Genomic DNA, 12,403 nt, shown 5'->3' with positions numbered 1-12,403 from the left:
TCCAGTTCTTCAGTTCAGGTTTCTAATCTCTCCTATGCCAGGTCATATAAAAGGAATATTTTCTCAGTATTAATCCTGGCTGAAAACTTGTAAATCAACTCATTAAAAAGGTACATTAATTTTAAGAAAAAATCCAAGCAGAGGCAGGGATTTGGATCAGTCTTATCTGCACACAAAAGTGCACCCCTAGGGAAATCAGGATTTGGGCTACCCTAAAATCTGTGCACTGCAGCAGCTGAACTACCTTCAAATTTGCATTTGCAATGCACTGTAAGTACCAATTTACATAAGTAGGTTAAAAACACAGGGCCAGGTGTCTGTAGTTACATCATGAAATATTTAATGACATGCTAAGTGACCAGTTAGGGCCTGCTTCATCCTAAAGGTGCTGGTGGCAAGTTCACAAAGGCTGTGTACAGTGGGCATCTCTGGGTCCTCTGGAAAATACACTAGGTGAGGTTCAAGTATGGTCTTACTAGCTTATTTTATTATTTATTTTACCCAACACACTTATTTCCATTGAAACCAGTCACTGGTCACTTCAGAAGGGCAATGTGCTCAGCAACACTGTCTTTCTAGATCATCTGGATTAAAACAAAACAAAACAAAACAAAAAACAGAGTGCATTCATGCTGTTCTTTGTGGTGGCAATGTAAATGTGTCTAGATATCACCAGTAAGGTGAGACCTGGAAATCTTCCCAGATCTGAGATGTGCATCAAAACTTCATAAAACTCCAGCTTAGGTTGAGTCCAAGAAGTGTGTCAACCAAGGAGCTGCAGTTTGTGTGTCTGCCAGAGATACTGGGCAAAACAAACAAAATAAAGTATCTGTGGCTGTTAACCCTGGAAACATTTAAAAGGTTAAGACTGTTTCTCAGAGTAGGTTTTCCACAAATAAAGAAAAAATTATTAACAATTTCAGGTGGGAGAGTCATCCAGGTCCATTATTACTCTTCATACCTGTCTTTCATCAGTGTGTGGCATTCCAGTCTTCAGCTATTAGTCTTCTTGGAGTTAAATCTTTCTGGAATCTTTGTTTATGTATAGTTAACATAAGAAAACAATTAATTGTTGGGATCTGCCCTTTGCTGACTCCTATGAGTAACCAAGAATACATTTCAGGCCTTGAAATGATTTTTATAATTAGCAAGTGTGGGGTTTTCTCTGCTCTCCTTTAAGTCAGTAAGAAGCCTCAAACAAATGCACTGGGTCAGAATTAGGTCCTAATCTGCCTTTATTTATGAATTTCAATGATTTTGAGATATTTTTACACTGATTTTTCTGTCACTGTAAATGAAGCTTATCTGTAAGTTTTTGGAAAAGTGAATATGTGTTTACATTCTGTAGTTCTCTTTGCAACATTATCATCAGTCAGGCTTCCACAAATTAAATTTAAAGCAAGAATATTTCATTAATGCAGAAGTGAATGTCTAGGCTAAGCACACTGTTGTAGAAAATGTGGTTTATGCTCCATTTAGCAAATTGCTCCTTTAAGAAAAAAACTAGTCAGGTAATGGCTGTTGTCCTTACCTTGGCTTTTCCCTGTGCTAAATTAGTTGGTTTGGCTCCTGTTAAAATAACTGGGAACTACACATATAGAGGTATTGATAGTATCTGTCCCCGAGCTGACTTTGGGTATATTTATTTGATTCTTATCTCTAACTTTGCTGCATTGTTATGGTTCAGAGTGGAAATAGTTATATATTAGTCTGTTTCAAATTGTGGCCCAGAAATGCCACAAACTAATTCCTGCCTGAACCCTTGTGTAGCAGGACGGCTGACTCGTGGCCTTCAGGTGAGCACCGTGGTCCGATCAGTTTGCAGGATCAGCAATCAGAAAATGTAAATTAAAGCAATCAGAAAATGTAGATTAGGAAGCAAATTCGTCCCTGCTGGGAGCCCAGTTTTTGCAGGAACTAGATTTGTCCCACTTAGTGCAAAGCATGTGAGAAAGAGACAGATCTTAGATCCTTGCACCCCTTCACTAAGCTTTAGGTGCCAAGAGCAAACGAAAATTTTCTACAGCACCTCATGAATTTGAAGTGGTATCACTTTTTCAGAAGGCCAACTGAACACAGGTATTGCCTTTAAAAGACCATTTCCAGAGGTGCAGAGGAAGACGGGGCCATTTTGAAGTGTCTTTAGCTGGGCACCATGAGAATGAAGACACTGGATATCACTATTACTTCTGATTATTTAGGCTGTAAGATTTGATCCTTCCCTGTTCAGCTTTCGGCAGCTTCCCTCTGAAGTAAAGTGAAGCAAAAAGCAGGATCCTATCTCCATCCTCCAGAATATGCTGAGATTGAAGGTTACATAGACAACTGCATTTTGTTTTCTAGTTATGGCATCTTATTATTACTAGTATTTGTGCCTTGCTCACTGAAATTTTCTCCATGCTACAAAGATGCTTTTCAGATTCTGGCTGACAAGGGAACACAACTTTTTTACAAGTGGCCTTTAGTGCTCTTTATAATATTATTTATTGTAATTTTTAAACTGTATGTGTAATTTATATTCTGGCACTGTCCAATATTTGAACAACTTTAATATGTTTATTTCAATATATTATGCAAACAATACTTCTTAACTGATTTTTTATGTTCTGTCTTTAAAAACTGCACCACTTATTAATAAATAGAAATTTCAATTATGATGTGGAGGAATTTCTTTTCATTTAAAGCATGATATATTCACACACATTCAGGGAACATGATATCAAATGTCCTTCCAGCAGATACTGGCAAAGATCTTCCATGCAGGAGTGAGTAAGCTATCGATGAGTAAAGTATAAAGTATATATGAAGTTTATAAGTAAAAGTCTGTATAAAGTCTATAAGTAAATCTTACTATGAGTAAGCTTTATCCTTCTTCCACACTTAGTCCATTATAATACAATGCATAGTAGATTGAATTATTAATTACTTCCTTTCATTTAGTAGCCATGCAACTTACACATATTTGGTCATAAATGTGTGGGAAAATGAAAACTAGTGGAAAATACATTCAGCTGGAAATATTTCCTGAAAGCACTATGATTGGAAGGAAAAGGAACCGCAATCTCATACACATCAGTATCAGAAATATCAGGTGCAGCGGGTCTGATTTTTCTCAGTGACAACAGTCATGTAACAGTTCAACGCACAAAGAAGATACATGTTTTTATTCTTGTTAGACAGTTTTTGCAATGAATAGATGGAAAATAGTGCTTTTCAGAGGACGGTTCAGTCTGTCATATTGCAAATGAACCAGATTCAGGTGGTGCCTCTCTCGGGTGGTGCCTGTCTTTAACCAGCATTTTTCTTAACCACAGAATTCAATATGACCCACTTAGACACAAATATATTTTAGATAGCTAGGTGAGGTGAGATGAATCATATCTTTTCACAGAATCATAGAATCACAGAATCATTCAGGTTGGAAAAGACCTCTAAGATCATCTAGTCCAACCTTTAGCCTACTACTGACAAGTCCACCACCATACCATGAATGCTACTTAAGTCTACATCTACACATTTCTTGAAGACCTTCAGGGATGGTGACTCAACCACTTCCCTTGGCAGCCTGTTACAATGCTGCACAACCCTGTCAGTAAAGAAATTTATCCTAATATACAACCTAAAACGGAGAGACTGAGATGTGCAAAGAATCAGTTCAGAGAGAAGGCTGAAAGGTAACTGTCCTGAACAAGACAGGAGAGCACATGGCACATGAACTTTTTCCCAAAATATGGCTGGACCCAAAGGGATAATTTTAAGGCATTCCCTGTGTCATCAGCATCATGATTTTCACCAACCTTTGCTTAAAAATTGAAATTTAACTAAAAATATTTCTTTAATTTTTGTGGTAGGTAAAAATGTATTCAGCAATTAATCCAGTTTGTGATCTAAGTTTTACACCTCTGTAAATCGGGAGTAATTCAAAAAATCTTAAAGTAACACAACATCCAATTGTTTCCAAGTGTTTATGTTTTATTTTGTTTCTTTGTTTTTAAAATGGTTCAATTTAAATAGGATCAGTGCCAGGCTCTTACAAACAAATTTTATCAATTTTTCCAGAGATTGACAATATTAAATATATATATATTAATAAATAAATAAATCGACTAAAGCATGGAATTATGAATATCTAGGCTTCAGTTTTCCTCAAAGAATAAGTATGACACGAGCATTTTCTTTCTTCTCTGCATTTCTCTCCAGGCAAATACAAAGCTATTTTAAATGTATTCACACCATTTTATAGGCAGTATTACCATGCATTAACATTACTTAGCAATGAACAGCTAACTGAATAGCTACCTATGCAGTAGAATTCTTTTGCAAAGCAAAACAGACAGCCACAGTAATGACATTTAAATGAGTACTTTACAGACACAATAGGTGAACCACTCAGCTTTTGCTCACCTGAACTGAAATATATTGCATTAAAATTTCCCTTTGGCAGCCACCCAAATATGCACACGTGCCAAATCACTGGATTTCACTAAGGCACTGGTTCTGCTCTAAGAATCATAGTCAGAGAGTGGTTTGGGTTGGAAGGGACCTTAAAAATGATCTAATTCCAACCCTCTGCCATGGGCAGGGACACCAGGATGCTCAGAGAAATCTTCTAAGAAACAATTTTCTAAAATGAGAACAAAATATGATGACTATATTCAGACAAGATCCCAGCTTGTATCCAGGGAGATTTCCACTTTTTCAGACTCTTCTTATGTTTATATGGGACTGCTGAGACCATATATAGTTGTTCTCTGCCTGAGCAGAGCATGGCCAAGACTTCTGAATGTTTTATAATGGGTTAGTATTGATGCCTTCAGTATAATCAAGCAATGCTGTCAGGGGTGGTGGCTTATTCACTTCTGCAAGTGCATTCTTCTCCAAGTGCATCCTTCCCTTACTTCTCAGGGTACTTATCAGGGAATTTTGATTTTTAGCACTCTTTCCACAGTCTTGAAAATTAGCTCAGAAAAAAAATAATAATAATAATAATAAAAAATGCCCTTTAACGTCAAGCATTCTGTTGGACCACAGAGAAGAGAAGGAGTCAAGACAGCCAAGTTGCATGGCACAGACCAGCAGGTGAGCTAGACTGCCATTAAAGAAATTGCACTCCAAGAAGGTTTTTCAGGCATATGGCCCTGATGGCTGTTAGCCCAGTGGACTCAGGACAGCACTGCAGCTTCTCTCCTTTTCCTTGTGTCAGACACAGATGGTCATCAGAACACAGACCAGGGATTATGAAAAGAGAATATGATGTAAGACATGCTGTGAATATTTTGGTACGTTTGCAGGGAACAGCTGTGTGTCTGACACGTATATCAGAAATAACAACACTGGATAAATTGTTAAATATTTTATAAGTTCTGAACTGCTGAAACTTCTGTTTATCTAATCAAAGCCCTATGAGTTTCAAGATCTACAAATGTGAAGTGTTCGATCTCTGACTGTTGTTTTTAGAAGCCCCAAAGGAGCAATGCAAGACATTGCATGAGTCTGTAAAAATCTCATGGGATCTCTATACCATGCAGAGAAGAAAACAAAATCATCAGAAGCCCACCAGAAATGAACTTTGTTTTGAGATTCAGTACATTCCCTGTAGTTTCCATGTTGCTTTATAGACTGGGAAACACAATTTATGCAGTCAATGCAACAGCCATTGTGCTCGCTGCTTTTTCTGGAGAAACATTTATGCTATGAATGAACATTTGGTGACAGAGCTCTGAAGAAAGATGCTTGTTGCAGGAAGAACAGCTGAAAACATGACAGACACTAGTATGGTCAGATCATGTTCTCCCTTTATTACCTGAATAGTCTGACTTTTATAGCAAACTTAACAGGGGCAGATAGTGTCTCACACAAGATTATTGGTCAAAAGCACTCAGACAAACAACTGCAAGAAAACAGCACCACCTGCAAGAAAACAACCCCCTTGTGATTAGCAGTCATGTAGATCCCGTCCTTGAAGCCAGCTGCTGGCAACAATATTTTTTAAATTCCTCAATCGGGCGATGTGGGAACACTGTCACGGGAACTTCTCATAGTCATCATGGTAGCTTGGTTTGCTCAGCTGCAGCAAGTCATGGCCTCCTTGCTGTTTCAAAAATCCCTCAACAAATACTTGCAATAGCTTTGTTCTTTTAATGAGAGTGCAATGAGTATAACTCAGTAAATATGTTTTTCTCTACCCACTGAGGCAGCTCATCTGACTCTGCTATATTTTTTTCTTGTCACAATATGTCAATAACTCCATTGAGAAATTGAGTTACTACTCAGATACTCAGCTCTCACAGCTACTCAGTTCTTATGCTTTTAATTCTTCTTCTGTTGGACAAGCAATAGCAGTCTTCAGATGACAAAATTCTGGGTGGCCAAATCTTGGCCTGCTTAACCAAGTGAACCAGAGTACAGGTGGAAAAAAAAAAATGTGTTCAAGACACAACATCTTTCTAATGTTCCAGATGCAGTCATTTTCTGCCTTGTAATATGGCAAAAACAACTCCTAGACCTTTTCCACATCAGCTGTGATAACTACTTGCTATTGTCATTATATAATTTTCAGTTTCCACACCTTTTTTTTCTTCCTGTTTCTCTCCCTTTCCTTCTTTCCTTAATAATATGCTTAAATTCACAAAAGTTTTACAATATCTGAAAATTTAAAGAAATATTTTAGCTACTTTAGACATACAAATAGATAAAACTTTCTTACTGGAAGCTAGTAAATTCAAGTTAAATGGCTGTAGAGTTTGGTATTCGTTCTTTTCAGGGACTTTTCTGTTGTTAGTACCAATCTTAGCAAAATCTTAATGAAAAAGATTAAAGAGATACTATTATAAAGAATGGGATTCATTTGCAATTCTAAATAAATTTCCCCAAATAGGAAAGACATTTTAAGGACAGGAATAAATAGAAGTTAATATATATACATAATTTCCCCTTAAGAGATTAAATTTATTTTACTCTTCCGAAAGAAGAGTAACAAAGAAACATGATTACATTTGAGAATTGTACTTAATGAAATTTGTGCAAAAATAAATAACATTTAGTTAGAAAAATAGTGCTAAGATTTTCTGAAACGTAGAAGTGGGAGGGGATGCTGGGTGCTAACTCTGGCTCAGGTCACAAGAACATGATGCTGGAGCCCTTGCCATCACTCATACACATTGCAACTGCTTATGTAGCATGGTGTTTTGAAACCATTTAACAAAAATTGTTCAATGGTTTTAACACGAAAAAAGTAGTGCATCATCTCCATGCTGTGTTCCCAGCCCAGAGAGATAAAGCACCAACATTGGGACTTTGCTTTCTCCCTCCTTCCCAGTCTTCTTTCTTACAGGTAAATCAAAGGCTTGTGGCATGAAACTGTGTTTATTTAACTTGTATTAGGGGAGGACTTCTGTGTAGCTTTCAGCAAATTAATGCTTTTACATGGCAACTTATATGAATTACGCATCTATATTACGTTGCTGAGAACACACTAAAAATGACTTTACTTGTTCTGGATTTTGAGATGTCAGTTATGGACACAGCTCTGCCACACAAAGAGGCACTGAAAAAAGAAGGCACGTAAAGACTATACTCCTGAGAAAGCTGTTTGCTCAGAGTGATGCTCTGAGTGAGAACACCACATTGTCCTGAAGAGTCAAAGTTGGGGCTGAACAATAGCACCTTCCCCGGTCACCTGTGCATCGCTCTGCAGCTGAGCAAAGTTAAAATTACAGGGTCCCAGGGCAAAACACAGCATGAGGGAAAACCTGCTGAAAGTCAAATTATCCTCATAGCCAAACATCAAACGGTTGGAACAGATCCCAGCACACACATTTTCTTGGCTATACCTGGTTTTGTGAGCTGCTACAGAGAGAACTTTCATCCCAGTCTTGTTGATGAGATATTGAGCAACTGGTAATTAAGTCAGTAAAAGCAAAGTAAGTCTTGTCAAAGAAAAGATGTTTCCAAGTTCCTCAAGCTGCAGCATTTAGTCACGATTCACAAAAATTTTCCTGTATATCATATCAGTAACTTCCAGATAGAATTAGATAATTCTAGATGCAATAACACCACACTGAATATTTTTTCTTATTTTTTTTTTATTTTTTATGAAAAGCAAAGTAAAAGAAGATAAAGGTAAGAATGTGCATGTGTGTGTGTGTACACGTTTAAGTTTAATGTTTGCCAGATATAATTGTTACACGTTGTGTTCCAGCTTTGGAAGTTCTTGGGCTTGTAGGACAGATGGAGACACCACCCTAACATACACATAGCATGACCCATAAATTTCTTTTCTGTAAGAAACCAAGAACTGAAAGTATATGACTGAAATCAGAACCCAGCAAAATCACTTTCTTTTATCTGACACTCTGGAGGACTACGGTGTTTTAACCATTGCAGTAAGTGTCTTTGGGTAACAGCACAGCTCTTTCTGATATAATTAGTGGAAGTGAAAAAGTGAGACAATGCAATTAAAGGAAGAGAGTTAAATAAAGTACAAACAAAACAAGTCTGATGACACACCAGTTACCCAGGCAATATCAGCAATAATCAATTAAGTAGTGCTGGGGAACAGCCCTACAACCCAAATGCCTGTGTCATTAATAAGACCATGACATTGATAGGAAGTCTTGGAGTACTCATGATCCAGGCCTACCAGCAGCTTCAACATTTCCCAGGACGAATACGGGAGGTGAGGAGAGGCCAGGGACCATCCTGTACAGCCAGTTTGTCATACATGACATCTGCCAGGTCTTCTTTGTCCTCTACCAGGGGTCAGACTACTCCTCGGCTGAGGTTTTAAACTGGTTCTTAAAGAACCTTTTAGTCCATTGACTGACTGGTTGCAAATTCCTTTTAATTTCCTCTCTTTCCTTTAATTATCATAAGGTTTTGAATGACAGCATTCCTCACATGTTGCAGTGGCTTATGGTAAAGTATCTGCTTTTAACCAAGCTGGGCTTAAATCCACTGATTTCAGAGGGATCACTTGCCATTGGAGCAAATGGAAGCAGAATTTTACTCACAGCTTCCAGTGACGATCATCTCTTGGCTTATGCTAAATATCACTCAACACGACCAAAATTGCTCTACATCATTGTTGTGACCAGCTTGCTCTTCCTTCCCCGCCACTTCAACACAATGCCAGACAATTTTCTGATTTAATCTGTCATTTTGTTCCTTTTGATTTTCTACAGTTAAGACACACACTAGTTTCTTCCATATTCTCCCAAAAACACCCCTTGTTTAAATTGCTATCCCAAGCATGGATAAAACTTTATCAAAGGGGTTTCATCTGGCCTACCTCTCCCTGTAAAGGTGTCATTGGCCTAATTGCAGTAAAATGAGCTGTCCCTTTAAAAGGGGGGAAAAAAATCCTTTCTACTTTGCAGTTCAAGTCATTACTGCCAAAAGGAGCTTCCAGTCCTAACCTGGTGTGCCACAGAGTCATTCCATGAGGGATTCAGTGCGTATTGTGTTTGCTTACGATTGTGTTACCTTTAGTTAGTATTTCTGGGATTAGGATGACAATTTTCACTGGATTTTAAAGCAAGATTATCAAGCCTATCTACTCAAAGTCTTTCACTAAGTGGTTATTAAGACCTGGTGATAGCCTCCAGTCTTATATAGGCTTTGAAGATAATCATCTTTGTCAAGAGAAGTCGGGTAAGTTGATATTAATTATTCCAGATCTCAGTCATTTCAAATGTACTTAGAGGGAATCATATTGTACAATATCTGTGCTATTATTGCTGAATGAGAATATAGGAAATGAAATGTAATTTCATTAGAGTATTGCTTAAATTCTGGTACAAATAAACCTTAACTTAAAAAGTGGTTGTAGCAATCTAATGAAGTGTGTAATTGTAACAAAGGCTTATTTTCATATTAACATGGAATATTTCTTTAGACCGGGTGTATCATGGTGTGTTTAAAATGAGAGGTGACCTTTAGATGGTGAGACTGAACAAAGGTAAGGAAATTAATTTAACTCAAGGAGTTTTATTATTATTATTATTATTGGTCTATTAAATTCTGTCCCACTCTTTTTAAAGTGAAGATATGGAAAAATTACTTGACAGTTGTTTATAGAGGGGAAAAAAAATAAATGAAAACAATTCAAACTTCATGGTTACTTGCTGCATTAAAATGATTTCAATGAAGCATAGCTAATAACCGTGTTAATTAATCCCAAAATCTAGAATAGCACAGGGGAATTTAATAAGAGGTCTTCATGAGTGCATAAAGGTAGTCTGAACTAGATTAAACCCCCCAGTTCAGCAGGTCAGGGAACTCTGGATTAACAGTTCTGAGTAAAATGGATTTTAGTAATATTGTTCAGCTTAAAACCAACACAAAAGTTGTATTAATGTATCCAGTAGTGGCAAAGGGGAATTTGTACCTAAAGGCCTGATCTACATCTTGTATCAGATACATTTTTGGAACAAAAATATTCACTGAAAGTCAGTTTATGGAATTTATCTGTCTGCTCATGGTTGTGTGGCCCCTGTTCCTTTAACACCTGCAAATCTCGCTATATTTTGCAATAGAAATTTTTAGTGATTGTGAGTTGGAGTCCAGGGAGGGTTTCATATTTGCAATCTGGACATGTATTTTAGTTATCACAGTAGTGTCGCTTATGTTGGCAAACAAAAGAGATACAGTTACAGGGTAATAAAGACTTGTCCCTGGTAGATTAAAAATTAGAAATCAGATAACCAGAATAACGCAAACATGACGTGTATCATAAGAGTTAATATTACTAATATGCACACTGTTGAGAGATAAGATGTTTCAGGTAGAAATTCTAGGAATATTTGTCATAGATGGCTTTAAAATTTAATTGGACAGCACAAATGTTCAGAGAGGTAATGCTCGGAAAAGATCTTGGAAAGCAGCTAAAACCTAATGCTTCAAATTTAAACCACTGGCTAACTGTTGAGCACTAGTGGCAGTCTTTCCAAGACACTGTTTTTAGTACTAAAGTTTCTCTGCAATTTCTTTTTAAGAAGCTTGTAATGGGCAGAAAATTAAAGCTGACATCCAGTCGAAACAAGCCTTCACATGAATGGAGAAATTTCCATTAATTCCATAGCAATATTGTTTAATATTTTCATGTTAGAAGTAGACAGGATTTGGTTTATGATCCATCCTTCAAGGTTATGTTTGCATTTTGTCCCAATCATCAAATATTTTACTTGATTGAGTCTGCAGCCTGTAGAATGTAATCTCAGCTACGTGTGGGCACAATGGCCACACTAACACTTGCTCTGAATTCCTGCTGCAAAGCAGCATTGTATGTGGAGAAACTTGGCTGTGGTGGTAAGCCTGGAGGAGCAGCTCAGCTAGGAGGACAACTGTGAGCTGCACATTCAGGTGAGCAGGAAAATGTCTCTCAATGTCCGCGAGATACTTCTAAGCACACCTTTGTACTTCATTCTCTATTTTGTTTCTCTTTTTACAGCTTCTTGTTTTCTTCCCTCTTTTCCAATGTGTTTGTTAGCCCCTGCTAACATTGGAAACATGTTCTTCATATAGGCCCTGCTTTCTCACATGCTGCATTGAGTCCTCTGTCAGATGTTTTCCCTGTTCTACCAGCATGAACAGCTCTGGGACAATTTAAATAAATTAGTAATGAAGGCAAATCCCTGATACGAAGTTATCTACAGCCTATCACCCCTTTTACTTGTGAATCTTCATAGAAAACATCTGCGCTTGCACATCATTTTGCAAAATACTCTTACGAACAGCAAGGACTTTGGGGTTAGCTCCATGGTGACCCAGGAGAACCCACGCTGCTCAAAGTATGTCCTGAAAATGAAGTCTTTCCACTTCGGTGAAAGCATTGATCGGTAACTGTAGGGGGAGATGAAGTGGAGCAGATGGAGTCCTTTTTTCTCACCTCCTAGCTTTGGGTCTCTCTCTCGCCACACAGCCAAAATCCCCATGAAGGGCAGAAGTTTGGGCTTTTCTTCCAGTCTGAGCAACAAAGACCCTCTAGCCAAGGCTAGCCTTATGTTGCAGGAGCAATGCAGTGGCAGCACTGCTGTTGGCTGTGTTTTGTGTCCCTTGGACCATCATGCATAGAGCCAGCATGGGCAGTGCAGCCTGGTCATACACCGTGTGCAGGAAATGGGTCATTAGGAGCACGCTCAGGGGGAGGTGTATGGCCCATAAACACTGAACTGTCTTTGCGAAGCTTGACTCATCCTAAAGGAGATCTCGCAGAGCTAAGGTGTCAGTTACTTCTCATAGTACAGGAATAAAAATTTTTGAATTTCTCTTAAAAACAAACAAAAATCCAGCAAAACATACTGCTGCTGGCCTCAGCCAAACACACAGCCCAACAGCACCCCCTTGACGAGAGCTCTCAGGCCACTTCCATTGACTACATGCACCTGCCACTGTAGCCCTCCAG

This window comes from Aythya marila (genome assembly GCF_965140915.1).
Source record: "Aythya marila genome assembly, chromosome: 2".
NCBI classification, from domain to species: Eukaryota; Metazoa; Chordata; class Aves; order Anseriformes; family Anatidae; genus Aythya; species Aythya marila.
The sequence above is the reverse complement of the archived record's forward strand: the minus strand, read 5'-3'. Positions refer to the sequence as shown.